Genomic DNA, 15,952 nt, shown 5'->3' with positions numbered 1-15,952 from the left:
GGCTACGCAGCAACGGCAGCATATCCGTGGACTACTAAAAAAAGTCGACTTTAGAAATATTGATTTCCTATCTTGTCAAAACCTTTATTTAATATTTATTAATACTATTAATATTCGATAATATTTCTAAACAGCTTTGAAAAATATTTGATGGGGTCTTCATGGCCTTGATCATTTTGAGTTTTTAATACAAACATTTGCCAACATTGTCAATGGGTAGCCTAGGGTACTGTAAGTATAAATGTTGGGTGACATTTTCATCGACGCAATCAGCATTATCCACCAATAAGTTATTATTTACTGGGCGAGTAGCTAAGCAGTTTTCCCTTCTCCGTTGGTTTATGAAAAATGACATTTTAAGGAAATATGAAGTGTCTGCCACATCGGTACAGCATGGTTGCATTGTTTAATTTGATCTATTTTAACAGTTAAACAACGTGACGTAGAACGTAGTACGGTACTAAACAATTCAAAATTAAAATTTACCCTGAGGTTTTTAATATAAGAAACCGAAAGCATTGACAGGATAGCTCACAATATAAACATGGCCAGTTGTTCCGAAATTGTTGCATTTTTAAGATAATTTTTATTTTTGCATGTAAAAAAAGAAATTTGTAAGAACTTGAACCAACCGCAAGTGCACATGATTTTGTTGGTAGGCCTATTGCTGCCACCTTGCTTTGAAACAATCCGACAGAATGAAGTCTTATCCGCCAAACAGTCGTTGCACTCAACTAAACGCCTTCGCAGCGCACCTTGGCGGAAAGTTTAGCTTAACTTGTCCACGACATCGTAGCGCCACTGCAACTCATGTTCAATTGTGGAAATCTGAATACTGAATGAGAAGGCTCCTTTGGTCATTGGAAGCTTTATGTTGATAGTTTTAGATACGTGCAAAGGAAGAAAAAAAGAGTTTTCACTTTGGAGCGAAGTTTCTATTTGCTCAAGTGTTGTTGCTTATGAATTAGTCCAACACATTCATTTGGTGCGGATGGTATCTTCGATCACAAAAGTTGGAGGCGGTAGTTAGCCGACGATTGCCTAGTTACCTAGCGGTACGGTAGTTAAATGAAGTCTGTCAGAACGGGCAAATGAAAGAGAAACTCGTTGAATCAAGTTATGAACCCTTGAAAAGTACTAAACGAATTGCATCGGGTTAACTTTCCGTCATTCCCATGTTAATTACGAGCAGTGGCGTAGCCAAGGGGGGGAGGGGGGGGTTACAACCCCCCCTTTGGCACGCGTGTGACGTCACGATATTGAGAATGATGCTTTCAGTCTAATAAAAAATTGCCTAGTTTTAAACAAAATTGCATTAAAAGAGCGAGTTTTGCCCATACCAAACATTCAAACATCTCAGCCAGGAATTAGCAACAAGAAAACACAGAGACTTAGCTTTATTTCCGAAAAATGCCGAAGAAAACATGATCTTATCCTTTTGCTATGCTACCAGACAGCACCATTTTACAGGAATATTCGTACCCATATTTTTGTTGAAAATGCTCTCAGAATGCACCAAATTCAAAGTAATTTTTCAAAATTCTCTGGGGGAGGCCCCCCAGACCCCCCGCCGCTGGGTAGTCAAAACCCCCCCTTTCAAAATTCCTGGCTACGCTACTGAAACTAAAGCTAGCCTTTAAGGCTTTATGTTATAGGTTTACTGTATGAATATTATTTGTTGCCCGGATGTCAGATAGCATATAGCCTATCTATGATGTGCCTAACTAGTTTTCTATGTAATAGGCCTAAAGGCTAAGGCTACCGTACCTCAAACAATAAGTTGGTTTATGTTTCTAGTTGCATTGCCTACTCGGGTAGTGATTTTAAGAGACATAAAAGCGTAGAAAATGAGGTATTATGTTTGCTATTGTTTTATTATCTGGTGCATATCCCGGAATCGGATGCTCTAAAATACCGTGCTGAACTAATTAGGCTATCTGATTTCCGAAATGTAGGCTACGACCCTTCAATCCTTTATTCCAACCAACAAAGTGAGTTTTTCACGAATTAACATCAACATAGCAAAGCGTTTAAGCTTTTAAGTTTAAGAATAGGAGGAATAAGCATGAATTCTAATCTGAAAATAAAAAATTAGACAAGAGTTTGCCTGTGGAGTAGGAAGAATTTTGTCGGATTCAGTTTTTGTAACATGTTGGATACTGACTCTGGTGTTTTTGGTCAGACTTTATGACCGACGTGGGACATTGGAATGGTTTTTTCTTTTATGTTTGCTTAAATCTTTAGTATGAAATGTTTAAAAAGCGTGTACAACCTGTACATAACAAAAGGTATTCTTAGGTCTGGACATTTACCTATGGCAACTTTTAGTTACTTTTGATTTGTTATCCATGTTAAATTTGAAACCTCCTCATTAATTTGTAAAAAGTTAAACCTCTTATTGGTGATCAGTTGATGACGTCAAACTTGCGCTATCCATGAATGACTACTTTGTTATTGCTAGCTACAGTGTTGAGTAATCAACTAATCATGCTTTTGATTTTCAACTCAAAGGTAGCTTGTTAACTTTTAACACAAACGCTTCTTGCAATCGAACGCAAGCAAAATGACTGTTTTTGCGACCTCGTCCAGTCACCAGTCCAATTGCAATTCATGATCCGGAAAGATAAAAGAGTAAATCCTAATAGAATACTTCAGGTAGGCTAACATTGAACCAGTTTGTTGTTTCTTTGTAACACAAAGTTTTTCGGAGCTTATTTGATGGCGAGAATAAGCCACAATCCAACGAGCAAACCAGTCCTTTTTTTTGTATTCATTCAACATCTGTAATAAAGGATTAATTTGATGGTCGGGAAGCAAAAATAGAAAAATGAATCAACTCCTAATATAAAATATCGCATTGAATAACTGGCACGGCAGGTCTATAACTTTTTCGTTTTAAAACTAAATGCAGGGATCTACAAATGTACGAGAACAATCAAGGTTTTGAAATTCACTAAACCATGTGGCCTATACAGTCAGAGATGTACGTATACGCCGCAGACATGCGGCGTAGACTTTTTGTTTACGCTAACGCTTGCGGCCACATTTTTTTTGGATAGTTGTCGCTTGAGGCTACACCGTTCGCGGTTTTTCAGCGCATAGCGTCAACGCATACTTTTTAATGTATTTTTTTCGCTACAACACGCCAATACAGTGGCGTAGCCAAGGGGGGGATTTTGGGGGTCACAACCCCCCCTTTGGCACGTGTGTGACGTCACGATATTGAGAATGATGCTTTCAGTCTAAAAAAAAATTGCCTAGTTTTAAACAAAATTGCATTAAAAGAGCGAGTTTTGCCAATACCAAACATTCAAACATCTCAGCCAGGAATTAGCAACAAGAAAACACAGAGACTTAGCTTTATTTCCGAAAAGTGCCGAAGAAAACATGATCTTATCCTTTTGCTATGCTACCGGACAGCACCATTTTGCAGGAATATTCGTACCCACATTTTTGTTGAAAATGCTCTCAGAATGCACTAAATTCAAAGTAATTTTTCAAAATTTTCTGGGGGAGGCCCCCCAGACCCCCCGCCGTTGGGTGGTCAAAACCCCCCCCCCTTTCAAAATTCCTGGTTACGCTACTGCGCCAATACTTTCCAGCGCTGCAGTTGAAAGAATGTTTTCAATTGGCAAAGACGTATTGGAACCAAAACACAGCAAAATGTAAGATGAACACTTTCAAATGCTTCTGTTTCTTCGTGAAAATTCAAAATAAAACTTGTTTGTTTCGAGTGGTTTGTACCGTGTGAATGTTTGTCACCTAGCAAACAAAATGAGTTTACGCTAGTGTATGCACTGACGCCGCCAACTTTTTTTACAAGTTACGTTGACGCATACGGCGTATGGTTTTTCAAACGTTTGCGTTTACGCTGACGGCGTCAATATTTTTTGTATGCGCGTACATCACTGTATACAGTGTTGTCTGTGATGAGCTAAATCAAACTCAATCGATCCGCTTTCTTCTTGTAAACCGAAAAAAAAACATAATCTGCAGAGTACAAGCAAGGTGAATTTGTCATGTATTAGTTGTGGCTGATATTAATTTATAAGTTTTTATTTCAAAATCTTACCTCAAACATTGTCGCAACTTTTTGGTGCATTTTGCAAGTACCAAATAATTTTATTGTGTTTTTTCTAATAAGAATATTTAACACAAAAAACATTTTTTTTGCTAAATTTATTTTTACATTAAATATTTTTAAAAAAATGACTTACACTGATTGAAAGCAAAAGACACTTAAAGGTTGTGGTTCAGTGTGAAATATGTTATAGCCTAAATGAGTAGCAGTTTTCCTAAGCTTTCAAGTGCATTCACTTCAATGAGCAGTTCTTGCAGCACACGGGTTGTGTTTTTTTTCATGGTGTTAAACTGTGGTTAAGCTTAAAGATGTCCACGCGTATTTTTCGAAAATAGTTTTCTGTTTAATTAAATTTCTTGAAACAGAAATCGAAAACCGAATGACTAAAAATCTACGAAATATTATTAAATGCTAATTAGGTGAAAACTAAATAACACATTCCTCATGGAATTGTGCCTGGTTCAACCATGCAGACATGTACTGTAAATTTTATTGTATGTAGGCTACGTGTAAACAGTATCTTTATGACTTCACCGCAGTGTTGAAGCGTAATCTAGCGCTACTTCACTGTAAAAAAGAAACAAGATTTAGTTAAGAAATTAAAAGTTCAAGAGGTGAAATGATCAACGCAAACCGCACAAAACAGTTATCCAGTATCTTATACTGTCAACAAACTTCAGCATTTGATTTTTTCCTAACCATAAGATATTGGTGGTCTGAAATTCAAATTAGCTTGAAAATAATTTTGATGTTTAGGTTGTTGTGGTAATTTTAAGGCATGTGTTTCGATAACAAAAAACCTTTTTCGCAAAAGATATTGTAAGTTGACAAAAGAGAAATAATAAAATAACTGCAAACAACTTTGCAGTTATTTGAAAGCGCTTTTAAATATTAAGCATTCATTAATATTGGATTAGCCTACAGTAAACTACAGCAAACTGAAAACTATATCAAGCTTTAGTTTATAATAATACTCTCTTCATTTTTATATCCAATTTTGTCGTTGTTTCTGTGCTGTCGCATTTTTGCTTTGTTGATTGGTTTCGATATTTTAGAAGCTGTTTATTCAGCATTATGAGTGGCTGGTTAATTTTATGAAGACTTCCTTAGATTGCGCTATTATGATTTGACTTGATCTAACATCACCCCATCATCGGCCATTCGAAGGGTCTATGGAACCCAATAGCGTTGACAAAAGGAGTCCAGGGGTACCTGTGGACCCAGGTCCGGGGTGATTTTAGGCGCCCGGTAACGAAGAAACGCCGCGTATTTTTTGGATTAGTGCGTTTTTCTCAGAAGTGTCTTAATTTGAGGTCCGAGGATCTCATTGATACCGGTCCCAAATTATCCTCCCAACAACCCTGATGGAAGTTACAGAGACCTTACAAGAGACAGGTACATTCCATATTTTGATTTTGCATTCAGGACTTATTTTAGCGTAAAAAATATAGAAGTAGGTCTATAGCGTAGAAGCATAGAAGTAGCCTAGAGGGTACAAAAAATAGAGGGAGGCCTATAACGTAGATTCGTAGAAGTAGCCTATCACCATCATCATTTTTAGTCTGTGGTGGTCCACTGCTGAGCGATGGTCTTCCCCTTTTCTTGCCAATCCAGTCGATCGTGTGTTAAGATGTACCAGTTTACTGTTCCACATTCTTTGTCAATCTCGTCTCTCCATCTCATTTTTGTCTTCCCTCGTTTGCGTTTGTTTTTCCAGGGTGTCCAAGAAGTAACTTGTAGTGTACAAAAAAAAAGAACAGTTTAAGATATAGCAGAATGGTTGAATTGTCGGATGAAAGCAAGTCCAATTATTTAATTCACATTTTTTTGCCACCTTACAGTGGTCTTTGTAATTTTGTTAAAGTGGGCCATCGTTTACAATAACTAATGAGTTCTTCCTTATCAAAATAATAATATCAAGGCTGTTCCCTACTTGATAAGCTGTACTCAAAATGACAAAAAAATACTTTAACAAATCTATTTGCTAATTGCCTTTGCGTAAGTCACCCAAGGTTCACATAATATAGCATATTGTTATTAATCGTCTTCATTGAAGACAATTTTTTAAGAGGAGAGCCCAGAGCCGTCTGGTAAAAAAATAGTAAAAATATCACTGGAAGCCGTCTGGTAACTTAAACTGGTTTTGTTTGATGGCTATACGATAAAATGTGCACTTTGTTGTTGTTTACATATGATCTACATTCCTAGTTGGTACATGTTTATTTTCTCTCTGACATTATTATACATCCAAACAAATAATTTTCGTAGAGAAAATTTGTTTACATTCCTTGTTGAATAAACGTTTGGTAAATAAATTAGTTTTCTACTCAACAGTTTAAATTTTAGAATATAATATGTAGAGAATAGCTGTAGCCTACGTACTTTTTCTTACCAATTAGATTTTTCTTGCAAAGTTTGGAATATGACTGTAAAAACTGCAACGCTCGTTCAATTTATTTCTTCGTTCCATTTGCCGGCAAGGGTCTGGACATTATCCCCTAATAATTAGGGTAGTTCATTTTTTTTGCAGTAACGCTTCCATTTTATATAGTTATTTAATTTTAACCAACACTTAAACGCGCCTTCCTGTTCTTGCATTATCAATCCTTACTTCTTTTTGTACTTTGCTAACAACACATTCCTCAATAATTTGTTGTACTGTAATTGTCCGGGGTAGTAATTGTCGCCACGAGTAGGTTTTAAAATGGTTTTGCTGCTATAGACAGTCTGATATAGAACGACCAATGTACAGGGAGAGACTACTGGCTTGCGCAATCACTAACTTATTGAAAGATGTTCCCACTCTAGAGCTCAGAGAACCCTCATAGTTTGCTGTAATTCCATTTATTTTCTCACTTTTTGTGATTTTAGTGTATTTTGTTTGAAATGTAAAATCTATATCAAACTTAAAATCTAAACTAAAATAATATAATGCAACTTAGAAACGGCCGGGCTCACTGTCGCTGAAACATCAACTTTCGTAGAGGCGAAATCAAAATGGCCTACTTATAGCCTACTATATTCGCCGTGTTTGATGAATGTAGCCTACTAACTGTTAGCTTCATACGTGAAGAAAAATTGGAGTTAAAAATGTTCGAACACCACGAGGAGAATAATGTAGTTCACAATCTCCCGCTTCTTATAATAGGCCTACGCAATTTTTTTTTTTGTTAAAAACAGGAATAATTCTTACCTTAGTTAGTTGATATATAGAATATTTCACGAATAGGTTTAAAAAAACCTTGAAAAGAGTTTAAAAAAACTTAAAAGCAAACAACTTTTTCAAACTCGAAAAAATATTAATTTAGAATGTAATGTTTAAAAAGTATAAAATACAGATTGAACATATATTAAAAAACTCCCTTGATAATGCATCATCGTATTGTAGCCTATTGTTAATTATACATTATACAGTGTTATATCTCTAGTTTTATATTGTATATGAGATGTAGCCTGCTACAATTTCGTTTTATTTATTTATTTATTTTACTTTTTTCATAACAGCGCCAAATAAAATGTGTCATATATGATGGTGATTTTGTATCCCACGCATATTTCTTATGCGAACAACTCTGTTGAGCATAAACAAATTCATCATAGGCCTATTACGCAAACAATGTTTTTTTCGAGCAATCCTTTCAGCATAAAGCACTGAATTGTTATTGTAATATCTTTAACAAAACTGTTTTCTCACGTGGTGATTAACAAATGAAAAAAATTGCAAGCTTAGCAAATTTGTTCTTTTAGTTTTTTAACGGCTAAAACATATAACCATTGTTTCATCTTGGTGAAGCTTTAGTAGCCAAGTTTTAGGAAGAAACTGGAAATGTTCCTCAAACTTTTGCAAAAATACAGAATAATAATTTTTTCGAGAACTTTTCAGGCGCCAAAGCAAAGGGAACTTCCACTTGTGATATTAATCGCTTCAATGTTAGTAAAAGTTGTGAAAACTAACCGTAAACTGTAGTTAGATTTGAAATATAAATCAATTGACGAGGAAAAATTGTGAAATGTTAAGCGAGTCATCTATGTCACAAATATCTATGAAAAAATCCATGTAAGTTTAAAGGCTCATCCAATGTTTATAAACAATTGGAAACTCTCACTTTGTTTTCGAAACTCTTTCAATGTAAGACTTGGTCCAATCATTTAAGTTAATCATATACCTACGATTGACAATAACAACTACGGTATATCGTTCGAACAAGACTCGCCGCGTGCAGATATCTACTGTTCAAAACTACTAAGTAAGTCAAACGATTGATAAAACTAACACTCATCCTCTAATTACGGTTTAGAACCGCTAATACAGGCCGGTGGTCCAAGATAGAAGTTGGAAGTTTCATTTTGTTGATGAAATAATCTTTTCAGATTTGGTGAAATTTGCACCAAGAAATATTAAGTTTTCAAAGTTAAAATTGTTTTGTTTAAAATTTCATTTCTACTTACCTCTCTGCGGTTGCTTGTCACGCGGGTGCGGCAAGCCCTGAGTGAATAAAATTTTGCAGCCATTTTTCTTCCACAGAAAATGAATCTCTTTTTACATTAATTCAACATCTGCAGACGTTGAACTAATTCAAAAAGCTGATTTTCTGACTGTGTCCTCATTTTCTTCAGCCTTGCTGAAACATTCTACGATCGCATACTTACAGAATCATAACATTCTACATTGACTTTGTGCTTGCGGATGTTGAACCAACGTAATCAGGTTCTTTTTTGAAAACCAGATTTGTTAGCAATTGTTCAAAAATAAAAAGTCACAACACAATTTCCGGTGCTGCATTTGAGTCGATGTTTTTTGCAGTTATACATTAGAATTCTGCTACTATATCCAGTAGCGTATACAAGGGGCTCCAGAGGCTACGTTTATACCCGCCGGAGATGATTTTAGGGAGCAATCTTTTCAAGGGGCGGGGAAACTTGAAAAAAAAAACACCTCGTACTCTTTGAATATAGCGCTTGTTTCTATGAAGTGTCTTTATTTGTGGTCCCGAGAATCCCATTGTCACAGGGCCCAAATTATCTTCTCACATTGTCACATTGCCCGTCTTATCACATCTTATCACATTGCCCAAATTATGCATTGCCCAAATTATACATTGCCCAAATTATCTTCTCAACGAGCCTGACTATATCTAACTCGAGTTCACATTTTGGATGTTAGCGCTCATTGTAATAACGTGTTTTCCCAAAACAGCGGCTAAATAGTTATAATGGGTAAAAGACAATCTATTTGCACAATATTCATACAACAAAGATAAATATGTGCAGCAAAGTTGATTAGGTGAGGTGAGTTGATTGCTTAGTTCATTTCGACACAAGTTTGTTGACTCGGTTTTGTTTTATTTCGAATTAAAATATTAGTGAAAACATTTGTTTCCATCAAGAAAAAAACGTTTTCATACCACACCAATTAATTATAATAGGAACTAACCGAAGATTTTGTAAAAACGAATTTTGGTTAAAGGAAAATAAATATTCACATTTTAAATCTTTTGTGGCTTTGTCACGTTTTGATTCCATGCGGACAGTGATGTAGTTAGAGTTTCCAGCGCTAGAGGGCAATGAAACTTCTTAGTTCTTATAACCCCAAATTAGAATGTGCAAAGCAACCAAGTATCTGCATCACGTATCGACGGAACACATTCTCCATACGTAGGTACAATGCCTAATTTCTTGCTGTACAGAAGAATGACTGGCAAGTGTTTTGCCCATGAGGCTGGGCTCGTCAGTATCACACCATTAATTCATGCCACAAGAATATTCGACCGTCGGTTTTACCAGTCAGAACCCGCTGCGGAGTCGGGAGAAATAAAAGCAATCTTTTCCGATGGAAGATGACTCCTGACCCAACGTGTGATTGCGGCCTAGACAACCAGACGATGAAGCACATCCTCACCAACTGCCCCCTCAGCCCTTCTTGTGATGACAACGACCTCAAAAACATCACAAACAATGCTCTTATCTGGCTCCGACACTGGCGTGGCAAGCTATGAATGAATGACGTCGGTTTAACTCTGTAATGTTTAACGCGGTGGGATGGCGCAGCGGGTAAGGCGCTGGCTTTCCAATCATGCAATCCTGGTTCGACTCCCAGCTTATGCTGGTTGTTGACAACACACCGCCCACCTCTACCCAGGGTGTAATAAATTGGGTGGGCGTAGTTGCTGAAGTAAAGACGGCAGAGAGAAAGGAACTGGCCACCCTACTCTCGTTAGTGCGGATGGCTTAGTATAATGAGAACATTATCTTCTCATACCCCGGTTCTTAGATTCAAGTATGGGACTCACCTTAACTCTTATCTTTATGAAAAGAAAAGAGCCAACAAAATCAGCAAGCGCCAGGGGAAGACATTTTAAAGAAGGGAACTTCTTCCATGGCGCTTGTTGGTTTTGTTGGCTTCTTGGTTTTCAGCCTTGTGCTGATAGCCAGGAAGAACGCTTCCTTCTTCACAATCGACTGAGTTGTTGGTAGCTGGATATCAATACTTGGAAAACAACACATTTTCCTTGTTGCGGTTGGTCTGTCATTTCTACTGAGTCCGCATAACAAAAATAATCCACAAACAAGATAATCGGTTCAGTTCTTCTAACTATATCACTCTGGTGAGAAGAATTGTGCAGGAAATAGGCAATTCTTTGTAACCTGGACCTAAAAATTAAAATAAACATACACAAACTGGAAAATAATTTTTTTTTCTCTGCCATGAGCATTGCAAATTATGTTCATGAATCAATCAGTATTAAATAATTCATGATTACTTGTTTGGTATTTTGTTTATTTGTATTCAACGTTGGTTTCAGAGAGATTACCATTTAAATTTTTGTAAATTCAACAAACTCAAACATTTGTTGACTTGCAAGTTGTATTTTATATTTTGCTTTTGTTTATTACTCCAGATGTCGAAAGCAAGCAAATACACACTGCAGATTAGACAACTACTGCAGTCGTGCAACATTAACTGCAGTCACACAAAAGCAATTATTTTCAATTGGTATGAACTCACAATACACAGACTATATTAATAAACACACGTTTAAAATAGTTCATCAATTTAATTTGATGAATTGGGTTGATTTTGCGCGGTGGAGCATGAAAGTGATCTTTTCGGGCGATTATGGGTAAAGTGTTTAGGGACTAGCATAACTTGAACTAAAAATGAAAATTTTGTTGTTGACTACCGGTTTGTTGACTACCTTGGCTTGGTGATTGATAAATTGTCGCTTGTGTAACATCAATCACAAGTACGATATACATGCCAATAGAACAAATTTAGTGGAAGAAGTATGATGACATTGATAGATGTCTATTGGGCACGATTTTGTACATGAGATTTATAATAAGACAACAAATTTAGATGGAGAAGAAACAAGGAAGAGTCAGATGGAATATTTTGTTGTTACTTTAAAACAACAAGTTTTAGGTAATCATTATCTTTCCAGATGAATTGTAATATATCCTAATATGCTTGATAAAACTACCAGCATAAAAGTTTTAGTATTTACAAAGTAAACCATGCTTGTTTTTAACAAAACTAACAGGAGGGTTGAAAATGTGAAAAAAAAACACTTGTGACCCCAGTATTAACAAGACAACTAATACTTCTTACAAATGGAAGCATGGGATCGATCAGAGAATCAACAGCTCAATAATAAAAACTTCAGAACAGAATGGAGGTGAAACCTTAAGTACATGGTGTTGCCATTTAAAAGTTTAATGTGACACATCGAAAGTGTTTGAAGAGTTTGCAAATTATAAGTGCACTTTGAGTAGCCACATCTTATGCGTTCAAGCACCCCGATATGGTTGCTGGAGTACTTTATCTTGATTTTTTTTACTCTAAAAACTTTACAAACTGAATTGTGTAACATATAAAAAATAGATAAGCCGATGTATTATTTTTTTTAGAAATAAGAAAACAAAATATCAATCTAAGAGTAACTCACATTAATTCGCAATAAGTAGTAATAAGTTATTGTAAACTAAACATTATCATAATATTTTTTGCTTCAAACAAAACTATGTACAAGAAAACTATCAATTTGAGTTATTATTATCTTAATTAATTTATAAGTTAAATCAAATATCAAGTTTACATTATATATAATTATTCACATTTAATTTTGTAAAGTTAATAAATGTGAAATAAGGAAACATGATGAAAGTTTTGCTCAAAGAAAATACACACGAAAAATTATTTTAAATAAAAAGAATAGTTAAGTTTTGTTTTACAGTACAAACTAATAAAGTAGTTTTGACAAATTGAAAACTAAAAAAAAATATTCTAATAGCATACACACGAAAAATTATTTTAAATCACAACTTAAATTTTCGTTTACATACTGAACAATAATTTTAACAAATCACAAAGTTTTCATTGCAAAAACCAAAAACTAAAATATTTAACAAACTGATAAGTTCCATAACTTACAAACTGAAAATAAAAAAAAAATAGTTTCAACAAATTTTAATCTGAAAGTTTAGCTCTGAAAACATGCACATGAAAAATTATTTCAAGTCACAAACTTAAATTTTCTTTTACGAACTAAAAATATTTTCAGCAAATTACAATTTTATTTTTACAAGCTTAAGAAACTACAACAAAATATCGCAAGTTTCTGTTGCATAATTTCTAACGTTAAAATCTGTGTTTGGAGATTTGTTTGTGTGTTTTTATCATCAGGTGTCATTACGTGTTGCAAAATTTGTGCTCGCATTCTGCTAGAATTTGTATTTTTTCATGCTTGTCTTAAGTTTAGGCAACAATTAGTGATGTAGTTTGCGTTAGGTTTTTTGATTTTTTTTCTAATTGTCAGAATGTAGAAACAAAATTTACACATATCATCAAACTAAAAAAGGATTGGCGTATTTTTATGTGAAACGTATCGTCTGTTCTGATGCTGTCACTACTTTGCCATTATCAATATAATTTGTGTATGTGTCTATGTGCTTTACGACTAATTTTTGCTGTGTTTTTTATTGGAAATCTTGTTGTTTAATAAAACTTATGTGCTGACTGACAAAAGAAACAAGACAGCACAGTTTCAATCATATTTTATTGACAAATGGTTCAAAACAATCACAGAATCGAATCTAATTTAATACGTTTTTGAGGTCGAAAAGCGCTGGGTGTTTGATCCTTTAGGACTTTTAAATATTTGAGGATTTCTTGTAATTGGTGTTGATCTTCTGGAGTTGGCAAGGGACACGCTTCATGATAAACCTTCACATTCACTTTCCCATCGATAATATACGAGAGATAGGCAGCTGGCGCGTAAACTTTCCCATTGGTAAAATTCAAATCAATTTGTTGAGGTAGGAGCTCCTCTTTCACACGCTGGATATGCTGACTATGAGAACAATAATTTAAATCTTCTTCTTTGCTCCAGTATAAAATTGGTAAGATATTTTTCGTGGAGGGAAAAGCAAAAAACGGTTGTTTCACAATTAGCTTTTTCGCGACTTTGCAAAGTTGTTCAAGATGAAACGCTTTTCTTCCGACGCAAACAGATAATGAAGCTCGTCTTAAGTGAGGATTAAATTCAATTTCATGCTTCACATTGAAAGTACTGGCGATGTCAACAACTTTTTCTGAAGCACGTTTAAGTTTTGATTCGTTAGCTAAGCCTTGTTCAGCCTCATACAATGGTTTATATTCATACGGTTGTGGCGCATAGATTGGTGAGATTTGTTTCTCCATGTTTTCCAAACTATCACATAAAAAAAAACATTCATTCCACTCTTTTTATACTTTATATATGTTATGAGCATTTTTTAATTATTTCATAATAAGGTGCCTTTTCATCAATATCCTATCGTGAGAATTATGAAGCGAACCCGGTTACACAATTATGTCGCTTCACTTAATTCGGACTTTGTACTTTGCGATTTACCTTTCTCACATAAAATCAAATGTGCTTCATCACTTAGGATTAATACATTTACAAGTCCATTCATATTCATAAATATATAAAATCATAAGCGTGCTTTAAGTTGCTGGAAATACCTCATCTTGATTTTCTATGCTAAAACATTACAAACTGAATTGTGTAACATATAAAAATTAAACAAATAAATAAATAAGCAGATGTATTATCCTTGAAAGAAATAAAAGAATTATTTCAACAAACTGTAAACTGAAAGTTTTTACTCTAAAATTATTTTAAGAAATTGAAAATGTTAGTTCTGTTACTTGCAAAAATGAAAATAAATAATTTTAATAAATCACAAAGCTTTCCTTGTAAAAACCAACAACTAAAAATATTTTTTTTTAACAAACTATAAACTTTTAAGTTGTATGATTGACAAATCAAAACAAAAATTAACTGACCAGCTGCAACCTTTTAAGTTCCATAACTTACAAACTGAAAATAAAAAAAGTAGTTTCAACAAATTGTAATCTGAAAGTTTATCTCTGAAAACATACACATGAAAAATTATTTTAAGTTACAAACTTAAATTTTCTTTTACAAACTTAAAAAATATTTTCAACAAATTGCAATTTTATTTTTACAAGCTTAAGAAAATACAATAAAATATCACAAGTTTCTTTTGCATAATTTGTAACGTTAAAATTTGTGTTTGAAGATTTGTTTGTGTGTTTTTATCATCAGGTGTCATTACGTGTTGCAAAATTTGTGCTCGCATTCTGTTAGAGCTTTGTATTTTTTCATGCTTGTCTTAAGTTAAGGTAACAATTTGTGATGTTGATTTTTTTTTTCTAGTTGTCAGATTGCAGAAGTATATGTTGCAACAATTTGTTCTATAGCTGTTCATTTGGGTGTTCTTAATGCATAAAAGGAATGTTGATTGTTTAGCTGGAATTAGCATCATCTAAAATAAAAATTTATTCGTACAAAAAAACAATAACAATGTTAGAGTAACGTTGTTTTGAAAAAGCTATTATTCTTATAAGCTTTAAGTGACATCATACCAACAACTTTAATTTCCAGGTTAGTTAGATTTTTCAAACGTTACTATATGAAGGTTTAGCTGAAACCACTGTTTTAGCGAAACGTAGACCTAAAGAAATAAAGGTTTAACGAAACCAACATAAAGCGAAACGAAGATTAATCGAAATGGAGATGCAAAAATGCATTATTATTATTAAGCTTTTGGACCAGTCATAGATTATAATACATATAACTAACTAATAAGCGACTAAGCACCCCTTTGACTAATTACTTTACATTAAACTAAAAGCAAACCACTGAATAAAAGAATTAAAGTATAACGAAATTAACTAACCCATACAAGCCAAAAAATAGTGAAACCTCATTGATTTACCAAAATAACACATTCAGCAAGAACAAAACCCAGCATTTGGAAAGCTCTGGAATCGAACCAATAGATCTATCCATCAAAATCAACAGTGAAAACTCTATTCCTGCAAGCAAACAACTTTACGAAAAAACATGGCTACAACCAAACCGATAAAAAGTTAACAAAACTTTTATGAAATCATCTTAATTAAATCCTACATATTAACCGATCTATAATTTTTAGGTCCATACGCATACAGACAGTTTGCTAACTTCAACGCGATCGGCCCGCACTACGTGTTGTACGGGAAGAAGAACAAACATGCGTTGATATATCATCAACATCAACCGGTCATGCCACTGCTGGCAGATGGCCTCCACATATGTTTCCACACCATTCTGTCTTTTGCTGTTCTCATCCAGGTGATGCCAACCTTTTCTTCCATGGCATCTCGCCATCTTCTTTTTGGTCTCCCTCTAGCTCTTCTTGCATATCTTCGTGTCCATTCTGTGGTTGCCACTTTAGGTTTGTTGTTGTTTCTATAACATCTTTAATACAAGTTTTGTTTGTGATGACTTCATTTCTAATCTTGTCTTTCCTATTTATGTT

This window comes from Aplidium turbinatum, chromosome 1 (genome assembly GCF_918807975.1).
Source record: "Aplidium turbinatum chromosome 1, kaAplTurb1.1, whole genome shotgun sequence".
Classification (NCBI taxonomy): domain Eukaryota; kingdom Metazoa; phylum Chordata; class Ascidiacea; order Aplousobranchia; family Polyclinidae; genus Aplidium; species Aplidium turbinatum.
The sequence above is the reverse complement of the archived record's forward strand: the minus strand, read 5'-3'. Positions refer to the sequence as shown.